The sequence below is a fragment of the Poecilia formosa genome, unplaced genomic scaffold (assembly GCF_000485575.1).
Source record: "Poecilia formosa unplaced genomic scaffold, Poecilia_formosa-5.1.2 Scaffold19, whole genome shotgun sequence".
Classification (NCBI taxonomy): domain Eukaryota; kingdom Metazoa; phylum Chordata; class Actinopteri; order Cyprinodontiformes; family Poeciliidae; genus Poecilia; species Poecilia formosa.
This window is the reverse complement of record NW_006799958.1, coordinates 3464285-3484568: the sequence shown is the minus strand read 5'-3', so window position 1 is coordinate 3484568 and position 20284 is coordinate 3464285. Positions and strand designations below refer to the sequence as shown.

General features: G+C 41.2%; 1 protein-coding gene and 1 long non-coding RNA gene across 2 annotated transcripts in view; one reads left to right on the top strand and one right to left on the bottom strand.

Annotated features, from left to right (window-relative positions):
- Positions 1-20284, top strand: part of LOC103134820 (semaphorin-5B) — a 234322-nt gene that overhangs the window by 23461 nt on the left and 190577 nt on the right. Inside the window, exon 2 of the mRNA XM_007547273.2 lies at positions 16658-16723. The gene's annotated coding sequence lies outside the window, so the exon portion shown is untranslated. The remainder of the gene's footprint in view (positions 1-16657; positions 16724-20284) is intronic.
- LOC107835718 (uncharacterized) lies at positions 4196-5557 on the bottom strand. Its single transcript, XR_001661529.1, has 2 exons — positions 5142-5557; positions 4196-5049 (listed from the first exon to the last, which is right to left on the bottom strand). It is a non-coding gene; the product is annotated as an uncharacterized LOC107835718 (long non-coding RNA).

Sequence of the window (20284 nt, the reverse complement as noted above, 5' to 3'; positions counted from 1 at the left end):
ATTTAGAGCCAATCAGCACCCAGGAAAACGAATGCCACTCCAGGATTGGCTTCTTTGCAAGAATCAGCCAATAGCACGTCAGATCACTTTACATCTACATCCCAAGCTGCAATTTCTTTTGACTATTTTAGACATCCATTTTCAAAACCGTCCAACATAATTAAAGAAATAGGCTACAGTCTTAAATACTTTAAACCTCACTTATTATTCTTTGACCCCCTCCAGTAGATGATAACTATAGTAACTTGTCCTCTCCTCTTTTTTTTCATATTCAAACATCAGAAGCAGCCTCCTCGGGACTCTGGAGTGAAACGGGACGCCCGTTAAACAAAAGACGCTGCTGAACACGGGAGCAACATTCGCCTCATTTGTGCCACGTTGCGTCCCGTCAGGCCGCGAACTGCTTGATCTGAAGGGGGTTAGCGGAGGAGCCAAGGCTGAATCCCAAACGGGGTTACCTCACATGTACAGAGTTACGAGAGTAAATGTTTAGTCCCCTGCGTGGGTGACGAAACGTCACTTAATAATTTATCACCTGTCAACGGCTTTGCGTCGACTTGTAGAGGTTCCTAAAGGTCACCTTAACTTTTCTTTTCTTTGCCGTCACGTGCAAGCTAACTACCTTGTGTCGATCCAGTCGTCACGCCTGGGTGAAATTAAAATCAACATGGCGGCCGGCACCTGAGCACATCCGAAATTCAGACGGCGTAACACACTCTGGTTATCCGTGCCGCTCCCCCCACCCTCGGGCCATGCTCTCTATGAACCAAATTAATAGCCTTCCCCGCTGCCTCGCGTGTAATTTGAACCCATTCCTTCATTCTGCAATTCGATCTTAATTGCCAACTCCTTCCATTCCGAGAGTTGTTAAGCTAACTGCTCGCTTAAAGGATGAGTGTGTGTGGCAGTAAACACCGAATTACTTGATCAAATGACGCTCCTGCGCCTCGAGGACGCACAGGAAGTCCCCGCTGCCGTCTCGGCAAAAACTGGAAAAAAATAAAATAAAAATAGCAGCAATGGCGCTGCGTACCTGCCACTTTGCTTTCTTTAGTTATGTTCTCACTCCAAAGTGATGAATGGGTCTTTGATGCCTGCACTTTAAGAGAGTGATTGGGATCTTGATTCCCAGGGCCCCGGATGGTTTACATCTCGCTGTCTAGCGCCCTTCGTCTTGTCACACGTCCAGCATTAATCACTTTCATCCTCTCCTATTTTACTCTCCTTATCATCGAAACGGCGTTTTAATTTGCAGCGCCCGCGTCTGCTCTTCGAGCTTCTGTCGGACGCGCTTTACGGTCGAACCCGATGACTCCCTTCGAGAAAATGTCAAATAATTCCCCGGATCCGACTGGGATTCCCGTTGATCGAGTCTAGCCAAAACCCCCCCATCCGTCACTTCACACCTCTTCCGTGTCGTAAATCACGAAGGTTTCTGCTTAACTCCTCCCAAAAATATCACTGCAGTGCTGGAAATCAATATCCTGGGTATCAATTATTTACTAAGATTTCAGCCTGAACGTTGGCCAGTACGTGTTGCTCCAAGAACGTAATGACCACAGGGAGAAAAAAAAAAGTCAAGTGTAAAAAAACAAAACAAAACAAGAAAACCCCCAGCAACTTTAACAATATGACAAGACATTAACATTTCACTCAAATCGACTGAGGATATTCCCTCCACCGACCTGCAGAACCAATATAATGTATAATTTTACAGTGAAGGTAGAGCATTTCTTACCTGATCCGTTTCCTAACTATATGTTTCCATTCAGTACTTTGAGTATTTTCGTCCCAGCATCAGTTCAGTTTAGAATCCCTCTGGATCTGGTCTCTTCGACATGCTTCACATTTCATGAAGCTGGGAGTGAAGGGTGGGAGGGAAACTGAGGAGAAAAGACACAGTCGTTTTCAGTTTCCCCCTTTAAAAGTCACAACTAGCAGAAAAAGATGATACGCTGCGAAGTGCATTGTACTACAAGGCGTTTATATGCTGCTAATGCATCTGTGTGGAATGACAGAGAGTTTCAGCACAGTGTAATGTCACAGTGGAAGTCTTTTCAACAAACCTGATCAGAAGAGGCGTCTGCATGTTTCTGAGCGCTGTGCGTATCTCGGTAAGGCAGAAGCTGTGTGTCCCGGGGCCGTGCCGGGTCTGGCACTGAGTGACGGGTTTGCTATGGCAATAAAAAGAAGGTTCACATTGCTGAAAACTTACTTAGCCGAGTTTAGGTTCTCTGAGTGAACGATTCACGCTTCAAAAATCAAGAAAAATTTTGATAAAATGGACAAGGTGAAATCATATAGCCGTTTATTTCTGTTTGCTCTCAGATTAGCTGCTTTTATTTAAGTGTATGAGTGTAAGCACCAAAACGATGTGATATTCAACATGAAAGATTTGGTTTGTGTTGTATTTGCAAACAAAAGTACCAGTGACTTATGTTGTTAAAATTAAAAGTTATATAGGAAAATATGGCTGTTAGAGGAGTTTAAAATGGAATCTGATGTGATTTGAATAATTACATAAAGCATAAATTATTAGCAACCTGCCATCACAGAAGTTGACCCTAAAGGTTTAGTCTAGTTTTAAATCTGTTCTGATTTGGCTTCCTGGACTTCCTGGTCTGTCTCTGCGGTTCCTGGTAAGGTAGAGCCCACTTTTGGTTTGACTTCCTTGCTTTTTACTACACAAACACAGCTAAAAGCACCTAATTGGTTGAGTGTCAGCAGGTTTTATTTTCACCTATCTGCCTGTCACGTTGGTTTTCTGTCCACTCCCGATCCATTACATCATTTTCAGTTTGCATGTTTTGAAAAAGTTGCTGAAAAAGTGGCGGCGGCAGAGCGAGTCACAGGAACGGACAAGAGGACGGTATAATCAGACAATTAAAACGTTAGACTTCAGACTGCGACGTTACGTTCCCAAGTGTAAATGGAAGCAAACGCTTTCGAGTGAGCGCTGTGAGAAGATCTGGAGCAGATTTTAAATGATTTGCCCTGAAAAACTCCCTGCTCAGCTGTGTGTGTGTGGCAGCAGAGACGGGTTAAGGACTCCCGCTGGCACAACACAGCTGTGATTTAGACTAATAAAACTTTATACACTTATTGCTCAACAGTGTTTATGTTCAGAAGCAAAAGCAGAGTGTGCTCACTGGACAGATTTTAGAGTATGTAGCACGGCTAGCTGTGACTGCGTGTGCTGTATCAGACCTCGCCTTCATTCATTAAAAATCTGTTAAGCTCCATGTTCCTCCAGATCAAGGAGTGATTACATTTTTACACAGTGTCAGAATACCTGTAGGCATGGCATGACCTGTTCTAGTTACTATTAGCAGTGCTAACAGCCATAGGATGCCGTCACGGCAGTGGTAGTTGTGTCAAAAGTTTCTCTGGAGTGTCACAACAACAGCCGTGGTAGAACCCATTCAGGCCTTGACGTACTGAAACCTGGACTATACCGACAAGAACGCCCCAGAACCCACAGTACTTTTAGCTCTGTTGAGCCACAGAGATAAACAGTCATCACTAGAGCCTCAAAGAGGGCGATAATGCGTTGGTTTACTTTGTGCGCTTTAAAGAGAAGAAGAACAGAGCAGAGGACAGATGAATTATTCATGAGGAGATAACCATAGATCTCCCCACAGTGGACGTCTCATAAACAAGCTTCGTTTTTGCCTTTCCTTTCTTTTTTTTTTGCTCATTGTTTCACTAGTTATTGTCATTCTCATTGCACACAGCCAGTGATGGCAAACCCCCCCCCAAAAATTAAAAAAATTGCCACCCGCAGTGCTTCGATAGGGCCAGGGTATGAATAGTTGTTAATTTTCTGACTCAACAAAACACAATAAAATGAATTTCTTAACTATTAAACAATAGAGGTCTTCACAGTGAATCAACATCCAGTTTGATAAATAATCCAATCCAAAGTTTACCAGAGGCAACATCTGCATGTCTGTCAAAACATTTGGTTGTAGGTGCAGCGTTTAGGCATAAAAAGGGATCATAAAAACATGATGCAGGGATCTCCCAAAGAGCCCCCTGGTGGCGACGGTGCTGGAGCGGTCCACCGTGTTTTTGTGTCAAAAAATGTTAAAAGTTGACAGGAGATGTAAAAATATTATTAGGTAATTATGTGTTATTGGAAAACCATATTGAGAACACCAACTATAATCTTAAAAAAAAGACAAGGACAAAAATATTCAGTTGATATAAATATATATATTTTGCTATTCAGGTAATTATTTAGGTAGTCAGCCAGCTGTATTCTAACTAAATAAATTCAAAGAAATATTACCTGACTCACATCAGTCTCACAGCGCACAATGTTATATAATGTTATACGTCGCTCTGACGATGTGCTAACATCCATGCTAGCTAACATTCTGTCTTATCCAGCAGCCGCTCCACTAACATCGATTCTTGGTCGTGTGCAGGCTCATTGTCTCCATCACTGCCCCTCAGACTTCGGAAAACGAACGTGTCCAGTGTCGTTTGATCCTTTATCCATGCCTTGTTGCTTTAGTTAACTAAGTTAAGAGTGTTGACAGGAAGAGACAGGCAGTCGCTACGCAGTTCCATGGTTAATAAAAACAGACACCGAAGCTCAGACTTTTTATGTGTTTGCTTTGAAACGTTTCACCAATGGCACTCTTTAACCCAACATCACTGTTACTGGTGCATGAAAAGCCTATTTTAAATAAACAAATGGCATTCAGCCTGGCGGGCTGCCAGGCTTATCATAATCCCTGATCACTGTGTTGTTTATACAGGGTGAACCATAGGTTTCCATACATAGAAAAAAAAAACGTATTTTTGTGGGACTCTGCGTAATCGCTGTTCGTCTCGAACCACTTCGTGGTTGATCTGCAACATTCCCAGTTTTCTGAAACTTGTAAATAAGTTTTAAGTTCTGTCACAGTGTGGTGTGTGTGTGACGCTCGTTCCATGTTTTCTGTTAAAGTTTCGTTCAACCACGTGACTGCTTCCTGATCCTCCAGCCATCAGTATAAATTCAGTTCTTTGCTCTTTTGTCAAATGCATCTTCGTGGGTATCTGAAATATAAAAGAAATATACATTTTACATTCTCCTATGAATGGAAACTTATGGCCCACCCTGTACGATGTAGCTACTAGAAGAGACTTACAACTGCGAGGTTTTGCGATTTTGCGACTCTGTTGTCAGGAAATCTGTTCGTATTGACATTCTCACCAAAAAAAAAAAAAAAAGGAGGCGGCTGAGCTGTTTTTTCGATGACAAGTCCTGGGGCTTTTAGGGATCCTTAGAATGAAACGGAAGAATTGTCGACAGAAAAGACAGAAGACATCAGCCTGTTTCGTCCTCCCCAAAGCCACTCAAAAATCAGCCGAGGCAGCCCCACGCACGCTGGGAGGGACGAGCACATGTTCGTTCCAACCAAGTGCCCACGGAGCGGCTTGTGAATGCGGATGAGGAGGTTCTCCTTGGTAAACAGGCCTCACTGTTCAGACCCACTGCAGGCACCTGGTGTTCACATTCTCCAATTTGCATGCCAATTAACAACCATTGTTGACTTAATCGTTCTCATTGCGTAATTTAGATATTAATTCAGAGATCCTGCCTCCAGACGTAATCCACAAACATTTCAGAAAAATTTGGCCACGTGTCACTTTGCGAATAACATTTTTGTCTGGTTAGTTTTTTTTTTATTTATTTATTTATTTTTTTGGTGTGGTATATCCTGAAAGTGAATAATTGTGTTAAATGTTTGCATAATTTTAAAATTGATAAGAATGAACAACTGAGGCAACAATCAATCAATCAGTGCTGGTGTGCAATATGTTTTGCTCCCACCCTCTTTTTTTCCCCAATTTGCTCGTATATATTCAAAGGAAAATATGTTTGTTCATTGTGTGCTATCCTACCTCGGCAGTCAGCCTGAGCTCCCAGCAGTTCGAATTGATTTTCATGAGACCCAACATTGTGCAACTGCAGAAACAATCTTGAAACAATCCCAGCGGTATCCTGTTTGTATTCTACAAAGTTTTGCGGCACACAGCTCCATGTGTTTTGTTTTTTTTTCTTCTTCTTCTTCTTTGTGTTCGTATCCTCGGCCTCCATGGCTGCAGCGTAGCAAATTTTGAAATCTATTTAGAGAAGGGAGGACTTGTCTTGAACTCGGGGCTCCATGATTGTGCAAAAAGAAAAAAAAATATCTGTCTCTACATGACGATTATTTAAAGCAATTATTCAGTTCAGAAAACCAACATATCTGCTACTTTTTGAGGCCAGTGAACTTCAATTCAGCATAAATTTTCCTGACACCTTGTTAAAGAATTTCTTTCAAGTTGTTTTGTCTTTCAAAAAGAAGGAAAGCAACTGATACAAGTTTCTATAAAGTTGTTTATTTTTATTCATATTTTTCTTTCTTGTTCTCAAGCTGTTTGTGTTGGAAATTGTAAATTTGGTTTTCCATGTTTCTCAAAGGCGTCCCACAAGGCTCTTTCTTCGGTCCATTTTACTTTAGTACTCTATGTACGCTAGCAGTTGGACAATGTGACATTTTAATTTACGCAGAGAACACAGTTGTGTTTACTCAAATAAAACCATAGAAGAAGTCACGCACACAGGTTAGCAGACGTATTAGCACTGGTTACATGCTGACTGAGCAGACTTTACTCACTGCTAAATCTACCAAAAACTTTTCTGAAAGCTGCAGTTCAGAACTAAATTCTGGTAAATTTAGTTTTTACTCATATAGAAGGAGGACTACATGTTTTTGTTTAAATTTCACTTTTAACTTTAGAACTGATATGAAAAATTTCAGTTCAGTTTGGACATATTGACCCAATTCAGATTCTACAACCTCGAATGTAAGTGTTCTTAAAGAACAAACATTATACTTTGGGACTAACTAGTTCTTTCTAGTTCCAGTGGTATTTTTAATTGCACTGTTTCTTTTTTCTAACAGTCCACAGATGTAGGCTGAGAATATTAGGAGGCCTAACGACATTATGTTGAGTGAAAGGAGCAATTACATTCAGTCATGCATGACGTAAAAGCCTAAATAAGACAATTATTGCCTTTATTTGAAATAGAATCAATTACTTACATGAGGCGCTATTGCTCCAGCGTTATATTTTAAACCATTAATTTTGATAACGAGTGAATTGCTAAAGTCATCAGAGAGAATTGTTTGATTAAAATGTCACCTGTGCTGTCTTTCCGTTTAATTTTGCTTTTCCAAAGAGACGTATAGTCCTTTACCCGGTTTATTTTAGTGCTGCAAGCTAGAAAAAAAAGAAAAAGGAAAAAAAAAGTGTTTGCCTAATGCACATAATGCATTAGGGTGGTGGTGGGGACGTTTTACTTAATGTTCTGCTTCTAATTTACATAGTGGAGGGTATAAAAGCATATGAGCTACGAAGCTGCAGTAGCTGAAAGGCATGCTGACTGCCATAATGCAGCTGATCCCCCTTTCCTGTTGTACAGTCGAGTTTAATTTTATTATTTTTTTGTGTGTGTTTTCACAGATAGTTTTCCCAAAAGATGTGCCTTTCTTTGGATTCACTCGGAACTGCAGTGCTGCTGTCTCCCTTTCATCCCTCTCGTTTCCTCCTCCTCATCGCCCACCAGCTTTCTTTCTTCCTCAATAGCACTGATGCCTACATGTACTCTGCTCAGCTCCGTGCACTTCTCCAGTTTATGGCATCTGACCAGTGGGGGATCTGTTGGTGGGGGTATTTTTTATTTTATCTCCCCCCCACCCCTCAAACTGCTGTCATATGGCCTAATTAATAATGCGCTAATCCTTTTAGCGCATCCATAGCCCACACCTTGGAGTTTATTTAGTGTGTGTTGGTGTAAATATTCAAGTGGCAGGAAACAAACGCTTTCGTCTCAATAACAATATATATATTTGAATGTGTAAGTGATTGAAGCATTCAGCTCTGCTTTGCTGTATGTTTTTTTTTTTTCCACCCACTAACTCTGGGAGTTCAGCTGGATTTTTTATTTTTATTTTTGCTGCATTGGTTCTGTTAAAGCTTTTTCCCTCTGCTGAGATGTGATGCAGGAATATGAAGTGTTTTGGAAATATGACGGTCCAATACGTTTGTGTCGTTTGTCTTGTCCTGCCTTGTTTCACGTTGCAGATGAAGGCGTAGTTTCATCAGCTTCGGATTCAGGTTCACATCCGCTTAAAAATGCGACTTTGCTTTTATATCGGATTGTTGCTCTGACTGAAAACGCTTTACATTTTCTAAAGGTCGGTAACGACATGGTGCCACCAAACTCAATTTCCCGATAAATATTCTGATAAATCCATAAATAGTAGTCTAACACAAACCTGACGGCGGTTTAAGTGTAAAAATTATGTTTTTGAGATTTTAGTTGAAGAAGTCCACTCTGAGGGTCTCGCCTTCAGATTCTAGGAATAAACCATGCGGATATAATTAATCCACTGTGTTATATTGTCAAATAAGTATCACCTTTTTATCTTCAATAAACGCTGTATTTAGGCTCAAAACGTGAATTCAACTCCAAACTGGAATAGTTGCTCTGATGCGCACTCTTTTGTCTGACTGGCCCATTAGGTTTTTCATGTTTAAACAGTAAAATAAATGAAAAGCCAGAATTCATTTTCCTCCAGCAAAGCATGGAAGATTACGCGTCTTTAAACATTTTAAACACGTCCCTCCGATGTTCTGCTCCAGTTTTTTTATTCTTTTGTCACTCCTGGTCCCGGCAGGCCAACTTTGTCGTTGTGCAAATTTATTCGCGAGCATATGGTGTCTGATTATCGAGCTAAAACACTGGCACGAATACAGTTACTCACTGAAACCACAACAAGGAGTCTAGTCATGTCTGTTTCATTTTGCTAATAAGGCTTAAGGCGTGCACACGTGGAGTGAGCCGAATGAAATGTGGAGTAAAAAAAAGTAACATTTAATGTTGGAGACTGGACAGCGCGCTCGAGTGTCTCAGAACGAATCAGATGAAGCACAATGACGTGCAGTGCGATGATAAAAGTAAAGCCTCCTGACGCTCCTTGTTGGGATTTCTGATTTCTTTTGAACAAGTAAAACATAAGAAGATATAGGAATGAAAAACAGATAATTGAGGTGATATTTTGAGCTCTCTACATCTTTTGCTAGCTATTAGCCCGGCTAGCATTGCTAACGGTAAGCAGCGGGGAAATGGTGAATTAGAAAAAAAATCTAAAGATGATTTTTTTGTTTTCCACCAAACAAATCACAGCTTTATTGTTGTCAAAGCATCAGTTGAGTGTTTTTAACGGGGCCACACAGAGTTGCGTAAAATCATTTTGTCTGCACTAAATTCAATCTGGTGTCTCCTGACCTTAGGACAACATCTGAAGATCAACAAATCACACTCTGTTCACTGAGCAATATAAGAAACTTAATTACAGAGACATAATTGGCTAAATATGAAAAGCAAGACTCCAATCAGCAGAACCACTCTTGGAAAAAGAAAAAAAAAAGGCCGTTGCGTTCATCCTCCGAGGTAGCGGCCTCTAATCTAGTTTTCGAGAGTGGAAATAAGGACGAATGCCCAAGTCATGCTGGAGTTTTACAGAGGAAAACAAAAAGTCAATATTTAATGAAGAATCCCAGCAGCAGCCGTATTTATGCGCATTACAGCTGGGGAGGATACAAATGCACAGGGAGAGAAGTTGTCACACAAAGCAAGTTGTTTTTCTGTGACTTTTCAGGTCAGAAACGCTGTAGCCTTGAAAGTCTTCACGGTAGTACAATGTAGCTTGATAAAACTGAGGAAATGCCACATTGAAGGGATAAATCTGATGTTTTAAAGTGTGATGCTATAAAGTCAGCACTCATAGTTCCCATAGCTATAGGAGCGATATGCCGTTTTACCGTGGCTTTGTACAAAACTTCAACAAAATCCTTGTGTTGGAGGGCTAACAGCTGCTCTTACATCATTTTTCAAAACAAGTCAAACTCAAAACATTCAGATTCTTAGGACACAACTTTACACTGGTGTATATAAACCATCTACATTTTCATGAGAGACTATTTTTAAATGCGCTACTCTTTTTTTTGTTTTTTTTTTGCCAAACAACACTGGCGATGTCACCCAAGGCAGTGCTTTCCTGTGGTTTCTTAGTGTTTTTTTTGGAAATTATCCCACTGAACTCACAATAGCTGACCAGAGAACATTTTGAGTTTGAGTCGTCTTAAATCGCTAAAACGAGTTTATCTCGACCAGCTCTGAGTTCATGTTTCTCTCCAATATGATCCCCACTGCTGGTACAGGAACTATCACCAGCTGGGTTTCCATTACAAATATGCACCAAACTGTTGATATTCAGCAAATGTAAAAATAAAACACAGTTTCACAATTGCAGTGTTTCCATTAGATAAGAAACGCAAATTAAATCACACACCGATACGTTTAAGTCCTTAAAAAAAACCGTCCTCCTCCAACCACTTCCGGTCTTCTCCGTCAGAATCTACTTTAGATGTTTACCACCAGTCGTAACTTCCAGGTCGTCGATCACGTGACTCGTGATGCGGAAAAAGTGTTTTGCGAAATACGCTAGAGCAAAAACTCGTTTTAATCGAAATAGGCAGGTTTCCATTAAGCTAATTTATTTCCGTAAACTGCACAATTACCTGGTGAATGGAAACGCAGCTACTGAATACAATGTCACAAAACCTCACTTTTATAAAAAAAAAGAACCTGATCTGTCAGTGACGAATGGTTTCCCAGCTGCACTCTGTCCTGATTACATCCAGCACGTTGAAGCTGATGTCATACGTAGGATGTATTTTGAAGCCGGGGCGAGCTCTCCATCATCTCTTTAAGCTATTTGGTTAGCCGTGCAGTTTGTAGTGTTACGGCTTACATTGATGTATTATGAGCCCGGGGCTTCTTTAATGGAGGTGCCACTTAATTAATACAGAGCCCCACTTAAGCCCAGTGAGCAATCAGATGGAAACGCATAAGCATAACTCAAGATCTGGTATTCTGTTTTCATTAAAACAGAATTGCGGGGACACGCATTCACATCAACGGCATGGAGGAGCGGAAGCGTGGGCCGCTCAGCGCGTCGTCAGAGACGCTTTCATTCTCCTCTCAGGACCACGGCCTTTTAGCAAATTGTCACCACTCCCTCTGTAGCGGCGCGCAGGTGACCCCCTCCCACCCGAGAGCCATCCCTGAGAACCGGGAGCGAGGGGGTCGGAGGTCAGGCCGTATATAAACAGGTGTCAAGTGCCGCGATGGAGAGTCGGGCGACATATGAGACCCGGGATGGAAACCCAGCCGGGCTGCCGGGAGAGAAGAAAGGTAACGGATGACTCCGCCTGTCAACGCGATGCCATGGTTTCGGGTTTTGCAAATTAAACCGTCTCGCGTGTGGGAGTTGACCTTTTCAAAACGTGGATGTGCGCTTCCGTGAGGTCATAGCCACGGGTCTTTTTGGGTGCGTTAAATTACTGAACCAGTGTAACCGTCTCTATCTCCCTGGGTTTGATTCATTGTAATATCAGCGTGCTAAAATTCAGGGGGTTTTTTTTCCCAACCTTATTCCTTTTTTTTTCTTTTAAATAGCTTTCTCTCTTGCAAAACCCAAGCATGAGGTTGGTGTTTTTTTTTTCCAACACAAGACCCTTAAGGGGTTTTGTGCTGCGTAATTACCACAATCTGACCTGACTGAACTAATTGGTTTTAGATGTGAACACTGCAATGTCCTTGTAGGTCTTGCATTTATTTAACAGGAGGAAACAAGTTACTAGTCTATTATAACTACCCTTCAGACTATGAAACATCTAGCTGTGAAGCAGGCGTCCACAGAGAAAGATGTAATAAAAAAAAAGACAAAACAAAAAAATGTAATCACAGTGAAACGAGCTCCTGCTGTTACTCCCACATATTGCAATGAGCCACCAGCTATCATGTTTATGGAAAAGTTGATTCACTTCAAAGAAAAGACTTAAGTTACCTTAAGTGATGCTCAGTTACAGTCAAACTCCTGCTGCTTTCATATGAATTCAGACGAAAAGTACCAGAATTGGTTCTGCTGTTGTTTAATTGATCATCAGTAAGTGTGAGCGCCTCTATAAAAGCAGTTTTTTTTTTAGTTGCTCTGGAGCAGACGAGTATGTGTTAACAAAATGCCAAAAACGGAAAGCAAATCGCTTTGAGAAGCAACAGCCGCCGCCCATCAATCTGGTAAGGGGGTTGCGAGTTCATGTCCAAACAACATAAAATCCAAAATGTCCTCAATATTAAAGACAGCTGCCAGTTTTCTGACCATGTGAGCTTTCCAGAAAGTTCAGCAGCCGCAGGCCAGAATGTGAAATTCGCACAGAAGAAATGCAACGCGCTGTGCTCAGCGCATCAACATCTTGCATGAACTTTTGGAGGGAATGTGAAGGGTGATAACTTGGGCTTGTTTTACTGCAGCTATACCAGACCTGTATGCCCTCCAGCCATTGAGTCTACCTTTGAATTTCTCCGTGTGCCAAAATGTTGTACATCCGAAGACACGGCCAACTCTCAAATGCGTGAATTTAAAAGAGAAAAAAAAGCTGCTGAAATGTCTCCAAACCTCAGTGAAGTGATATTGTTAGGAAATGTGTCAAAGACTGAGAGACTGATGGTTGTAAAAACGTTTTGAAAAGTTAAGTGACCAGTCAAGGAAGGTCGAGTATAAAGCCAGTCATTTCTGGTCATTAGATAATGTATTTGGTTACCTTTTGACCTGTTGGTTCCTGTAGATTATCTGTCATCCTCCCACAGAAATCTGTGACTTTTTGATGGTGACTCACGCCCTCCTCCAACATAAAGTGTTTTCCTTTTCCCTACAAACATAGATAAATGTCCGACTGCCTCTGCTTTCCTGGTAGTGATTAATTTAGGCTGACTTAACCCACTTCACTGTCGCAATTCATATAGAAACTGACTGGATTGAGAAATGATGCAACAAATTCTGCCCCAAACAGATTGCATGACAGGACTGTCTAATTAATGTGACTTCTACGAGCTACTTGTCAAAGTTATCTTCCCTTTGTGTCCTTTTTGTATTGTGTGTTCGACTTTATGGTAAAAAAAAAAAAGTTTGCTTAGCGTCAGTTCTCTGCTGCAGCCTCATGCTGGAAAGCTGTGAGCTGTATAATTTCCTGCTAATTAGACACGTTTCCTCTGCAGCCCACGAAGAGAGGCTGCTGGAGCGCACCGTGTGAACGTTTGTGTGTTCCTCTGAGTCTGCATGCATGTTTTATGTGAGCTGAACTCCTGTTGTTTCATAGCTCTCCCTCTTCACCTACTTCCTCCTTGGTCTTCATTGGAGTGTGTGCTGCTTCTCTTCCCGGAATCTGGAGAGGAATTTTAAGGATTTGAGTTGCACAACTTGATCTTGAAAGCAACCACTGAAAACCAAACATAGGTAAAAAAAAAAACAAAAAAAGGTTTTAGAACCAAACGCTACATTCAACACAATTGTGTAATTATGTGCAAAGACACTCTGGATGTCAGAGATCGTTGATGGATCAGACAACAGTGGCTGCGTTTCTATTACAAATATTCACAAAACTTTGTCTATGTCAAGGTTTCCCTCAGAAAACTGGCTAAGTGTGGTGGTTGGGTGCCAGGTCATCCATTCAGCAGCCCGTCGTGTTTTTGAGTTAAAAAGTGTTTAAAGTTAGCAGGAAAGTTGAGAATATCACTTGATCATCATGTGTTATTGAAAGATTGAAGATTAATTCCTGAACACCAACCATAAAGTCTTAAAAAATGCAAACATTTTAAAAAGATTTAAATAAATAAGCAATGCTTAGCTTGGTGGGAGCACAAGTAAAGCCTGGTGGCCCGCCAGGCTTATGATACAAAATAAGAGTTTCGTTGCTCTTATTTTTGTCTCCTCTGGTGTTCCTCCTGTCCTCCTCTGAAGTAATCAGCTCGCCTCATCCGCATCACGGTCACAGATGGAGAAATGAGGACTATACAGTCCTGTCGTTCTGTCCCAAGGACACCAAAGCTTCTGCCTAGTTACCCATCAGTGTAAAGCAAATACTGTCACAACCCTGTCAGGTATGGAGAGGAAAAAAACGCTTTGAATGGAAACAAGGTTGAGGAATCTTGCACATGTCATTAAAGAAAACTGGTGTGTGTGTGTGTGTGTGTGTGTGTGTGTGTGTGTGTGTGTCAGATTACGCTTGTTGCAGAGGATAAACCCTGACGTCACAGTGACACTGACGATTACAGGCATGTTGTTTTTCTGTTTCTTTTTGTTTTTTATTTTTTGTCTAAGTTGTCACTTCCCGCCACTCACCCCTAAACTCTCAGCTTAACTCCAGAGAAAATCCTCTTTACTCCATTTGTAAACCGTGGACTGTTAAGTGCTTCGGCATCAGGCTGGAGAACTGTGAGCTGGATGTTTAATTGAGAGCGATTTCCATTAGCGCTCAGCTGCGTCTGAGCGTCCCTTGTTTTCCTGTCTTTCCCAGCTGACACGTGAAAAATACAAAAGTAGTCAGTTTTCTTCACTTTTTTCCAACATTTTCTCATGTTAGTACACAAACTTAATGTTTTGTTTTTGTTTTTTTTTTGGGTCGGGGGGGATTTTATGAGACAGACCAAAACTAAATAGTGGATAATTGTGAAAGTGGAAGGAAATTAATACTAGGTTTTCATTTGCTACCCCGAAATGAAAAACCAGTGGAACCAGCTGCCTGCAGAAGTTTCTTACCGAGCCGGTAGAGTCCACCTGCATGTGATTTATTGTCTGCATACATATAGCTACTCTATGAAGGTCTAAGAGGTTTATGTACCACACACTGCCCTGAACAAAAACACCACCAGGATTAACGTCAGCATTACGTTGTGTTGATGTTTGATGTTTGCTGCTGATTTTGATGATGGCGCTTGACAAAGTGTAGTGTTTCACAATCGGTGACATTGTAGTTGTTTTTTTTTAGAGATGCAAAGCATTTTGAACTGTCTTGTTGCTGAAATATGTGCCGTACAAATAAACTTGACTGATTGATTGAAAACAAGAGGATCCTGGGAGAAAACCTGTCAGAGGCAGAATAAGATAACATGAGACTGGAGCCGAGGTTCAACGTCCAGCAGGGAAAGAACACCAGACAGACAGAGCAACAGCTTAGAGCAGAGCAAGAAGTAATCTGCTATAAAGGTGTAGTCTAAGATTAGACGTAAGCATAAACGAGCATCTGTGGCAAAACAGGATATTTTATGTCTCCTTTAAGAATGAGCTTTAGCTATTAGCAAAAAAATAATGGCTCAAAAGGCTCAGTCTGGTGTTATATTGCACGATACATATGCAAACAACAGATTTCAGATTTTTCATTTGCAAAACACTTTGGAAACCATGCATTTATTTCACCAGACTTATTGCAGTCAAAAACATTCTCTGTGCCTGACAGGAATGTATGTGGACGCACGTGCACAAACCAACCTTTTTGCATTTTTTTTTAGCTCCTTTTGACAATCACAATAAAGTTTCTATTCTACTCTATCACTTTGCGATATGATAAACTGCAGAATTTTAGCTTGGATGCGATGAAACTGTGAGAAGCTTTCAGAGCGACTCTGTCCTTTAAGGTCTGATGGGATTTTATATTCATAAAAACAAGCAGGGCGGCAGCGATCGATAACACGAGCTGAATTCTTAAGCGTCAAGTTGGTTTTTATGAAGTAGTTCCAGTTTATTTAAAGTGTGGGAAATAAAATGTTTTAAGAGACAATGTCGGTTTAGCCAAGGTTTTTCCGAAGAATCCCTCGTTTTATGGAGGCTGTTAAAGGTTTGGTGCTAGAGACCCTTTAAGGACTTTGTAGGTTAACTACCGTTTTTGAATGATAAAATTTCAGGCGGCGTTATAATTTCTTTCACAGGTTTTCATTACTCCTTTCGTGCCGTTAAGCTTCAGCAGCACCACAGCCTCTCATCTCGGCAGCCGACACAAGCCTCACCCAGAGCGGGGGGGCGACAATAATCGATCCGTCCTTTTGTCCCCGTTTACTCTTCCTGGTGGAGGTTAGGGAAACGGCAGCCATATCGCAGCGGCAGCCGATGGCACAAGAGGGATCGCATGTCTGAGCGGCTCCTTCAGGTTGCCGTAGAAACCGAGCGAGGGCCATTTGTTCCAATTTGCTCTGTGGCATTGAGATCAAAAAGCTTGGAACCAATGCTAATATGCACTCCACCATATTAGCATCTGTGTTTGCAGGAGAGAGAAAAAAAAAAACAAACCAAAACACACACACACAGTGGGGCATCTGCTCACCTCATTTACATCCACATTGTTCCCCTACAGTTCGGTGCAACGCAAGGCCTCCTACGTTTTTACAGGCTTTAATAAATGGTTTTGAACTTTCTGGTTTGTTATTATCCTCTCGGGCCTTTAGGCTTGATGTACTGGCTGCTCCCTGCCCCGCTCGCCCCCCACCCCCAGCCCTGCAGCCCCCTCAACCCGGAGCAGGCTGCTGAGTTTACAGAGCATTCCTGCTCCGCCTTCCCTGCCCCATTGAAAAGTTGGCGGTTTGTTTACGAGAGCACCAGCTTCTTTGTGGCTTTGCGCTCCGCTCAGCCACAGCGCAGTGAGTGAGTCTTCAGACTCCCCCCCCACCACCACCACCACCACCACTCACCCCTCTTCTTTCTCTCCTTTCTTCCAGAATCAATCTGAAAAGGACAGACGGACCCTCAGCCTCCAGTCCTCACACCCCAGTGATGCTTAGCCGGTGAGTATGCTCTACTTGCTTGCACTCAGATTCCTCCCCCCCTCCCACCCCCCGTTACTTTTTAACGCTTTCCTTGCGCTTTCTGCTTTCAGTTTCTTTTTCCTTCTTTTCTTGTCTTTTTTTTTTCCTCTCCCCCCAAAGTTTGCTGGTAAACACCAAACTTCTCCCTGGACTTGGGTTGAAAATTATTCTGTTTTTCCTTCTCTTTTATGCAAATCACACCAATCTCTGAGGTCTTTGTAGTCGTAGGCCATCCAAGTTGGTGAAAACCCCCTTTTTTTAATGAATGGGGTCATTTGAAAAGCAGCGTGGAGAATAAGATACTGTATGGATGGAGGCTGAGTGTATGGGCAGAAGGGCTTCACGCAGGCTACTGAATTATAAGTCGATCGCTCAGTCTCTCTATCCCTCAGCTACCTCCTTTATCCTCTGTGTGGGTTTTTGCTGCTTGCGCGTCCTCGTGTCTGTTTGAGAGTTGATCAGTGAATCACTCCAGTTGCAGACAGCCTTGAGCCCGTTTGACGGTGAAATCATCATTCATGAGACGCGGGCGCGCACTCACCTTGCGAAATCACCTCCAGCAGGACAGACTGGAGCCGACATTTGTACATTTGAGTGCTGGTTTGCTTGATGTTGGCTGCACAAAAAAATAAAAACAAACAATAAAATAAAATTGTCTCAGCACCAGAGGATCAAAGTTTCCTGGTAGTAACAGGATCATTTACTTTTTGTTTGCAAATGAGAAAAGAATGCAGCCGAGTTTCATGAGGGGGATGATCAATGTTAGGGCACCAATGGATCTTCCTCTACCCTACACTCTCCATAAAAGTGAGTTATTTTAGCTGTAAATAAAGCGAGGAAAAACTCATCGGTGGATTTGAGTGTGGCCTTAATCATGCAACAGTTTTCGGTCCAGAAGGTGCTCAATATGTAAAAAAAGACGACAAATTATCCTAAATTGATCAGATCTGAACAGCTGCTTTGATATTTTTTTTTTAGAAAGTGGGGTTGTGCGGTGTAGCTGTGAGTAGTCAGCAGGTGAAATGTAGCAGGTAGCAGGGTGATTTTTTCTTAGGGACAATAAGGCCCCAATAAGTTTAACCAAACAATAATTAGATCGTTTTCCTTCCTTTGCGTGAAAAACTGTAGATGATTATTGGTATCCGCTGAACTCTAAAGGAATTATCCCTTTTTTTTTTAGATATAAAAATAGCATGAGCAGTAAATTATATGCCAAATAGCATATTTCATTTTAATGATGTCATAATAATTATAACTCTTCAGCGTCTTCTGTCCTTCCTTTTTCTGAAAAGGACAAATATGTAGTTAGGGAGGCGAGAGGCTGCCATAAATTTTGTCCAAATGAAATTGATATCTTCAGGGATGTATTTTTATAGCATGAAATCAAAATATCTATTATTTTGATTTAAAATAAAGTCTAATATCACTCGCTACCTGAAGCTGTATTTCATGCTCCCACTGTTTACATTTAAAGCACTCTGCTAAGTCGGGAGGCTAACATTAGCGAACCCTTAGTGCAAGGCGTGTTTCAGTGTGGTCCCAGTTAATCATGCTCTCTTTTAAAAGTGCAGCTCTTTGCTTTTATTGCGGTAAAACTTAATGACCGGTGCGGTAAGCTCTCCTGTCTCTCCTGCCTGCATCACATGGCTCAGACAGACGGGGATTTTCACTGAAATGTCTTTTACACCGTCTCCTCTAAAGTTTTTTTTTTCTTTTTTATGGAAAATTTAAATAAATACATATGCAATGGGACCAAATGCTTTGATTAATGTCGCTTCTCTCATCAAAGGAGCTCATGCAGAGCTTGTCGTGAACGTCCTCTTTTCTTTTGCCCAGTGATGATGAAGCCAGATGAAGAGATTTTTGTGAAATCACCTTGTAATTTCTACAAAGTGCCTTGAAAGACAAAAACGTACGACTGAAGTAGCCAGTTAACCTTTTTTGATCGGCAGCTAATTAGTAACAGACATTTGCATCTTTTAGTGTTAACATTAATCACACATAGGTGTTTGCTCCGGACTTAAACCGTTGCAACGATTTTTACATGAACACACACGTTTCCCTTCCTGTCATTATGGGGTATAAAAGATTATGTGAATGTTGGCAAAACATTTTCCCAACATTTGTGGTTTAAAGATGATAAAAAATGAGAAAAAGGAAGGAAAATGGGACAAATATTAGCATTAAAACTTTTTTACAAAGTCCAAACCTGGTTTGCTCATCCATTGATGGGTGGGTTAAAATCAGACATTATTTTAAAGATGATCAGATGTCTGCTGCCTGCAAGGCATTCATCCAAGATTAATGTTAATTCTTTAATAAAATACTAAATATTTCGATCTAGTTTATTCTCTAGATATTAGAGAAATGGTAAATGTGTTTGATTAACAAAAAAAAAAAAAAACTTGAGCTCATTTTTGTCCAGTGAAAAATGTATTTCTTGTCTCACTTTATTTCATTTTATCTTTGTCACACATTAATTCTCCTTCTTTGTCTTCTTCTAAAAGCCACACTGGGTGGCACACAAAGAAAACCTGGAATAACTGCTTGGCTCAATATTCAGCTTTATAAGCAAAGAGACTTGGATAAAATTGCATCCATGTGTCACAATCCTTGAGTGTTTGGGTTTTCATTTTGATTTGTATTTGTGTTTATTATTATTGCTTTTGATGTCTTGCCATATTTGGTGAATTATTCTTGCTTAAATTGTGTTGCTATATCAGATTCTTTGGTTTGTTCTCGCGTTCTGTTCAGTGTCGTTGTTTTTCCCTTGACTTGTAGATTCTTTGAGTCTTGATTCAGCTGCCCTGTGTTAAATAGACTCTTAATCTCACTTTGCCTGCTTGCACTCTGCCACTCTCATTGCTTCTGATTAGCTCATCTGGTTGCTTTGTCATATCCAAATACCCCTCAGTATATAAGCTCACCTGTCCTCCTGGTTCTACGTACAAGATCTACACGATTCACCGTAATCTAAGGAATCATGAATTTGACTTTCTAGCAAAGAGTCCTAAAGGAAATGTTTGGCATTCAGTTGGAGCTCAAGCAGACTTGAATGATCAAAGTACACCAGCAAATCTACTGATTTCTGATTGGCTCAGAAAAACTAGTGACGGTTTGGTGTTTTGTAAAGTATACATGAGAGTCAGATTGAGATTCTGTTTGAGATGTTTTCACAGCCTGATAGTCCGGTAGACGTGGTTGTTCTGGGTATCGCAGCTGCCAGGTTTGTTTGTGCGGATCACTTTCTCACTGCGCTGTCAGACGAATCAAATCCTTTGAGAAGCCTTTTCGTCCTCTCGCCTGTGGTGGCTCTGCACCAAGAACCGCTGAAGCAAACGAGACGAAAACCCCAGAAGAAGACGCTGAGCGCAACTTCCTTCTTTTTTTTTTTTTCTTTTTTTTTTAAACAATTGTAGTATTTCTCTTTTGTCTTTGGCAAAACACCGCCAGACATTACTTGTGTTAGCGTTAGACTCATACGTTTGTTTTGGTTCTGTTTACCCAGAATGCCCAGCTCTAGCTATCGTCCACTTCCTG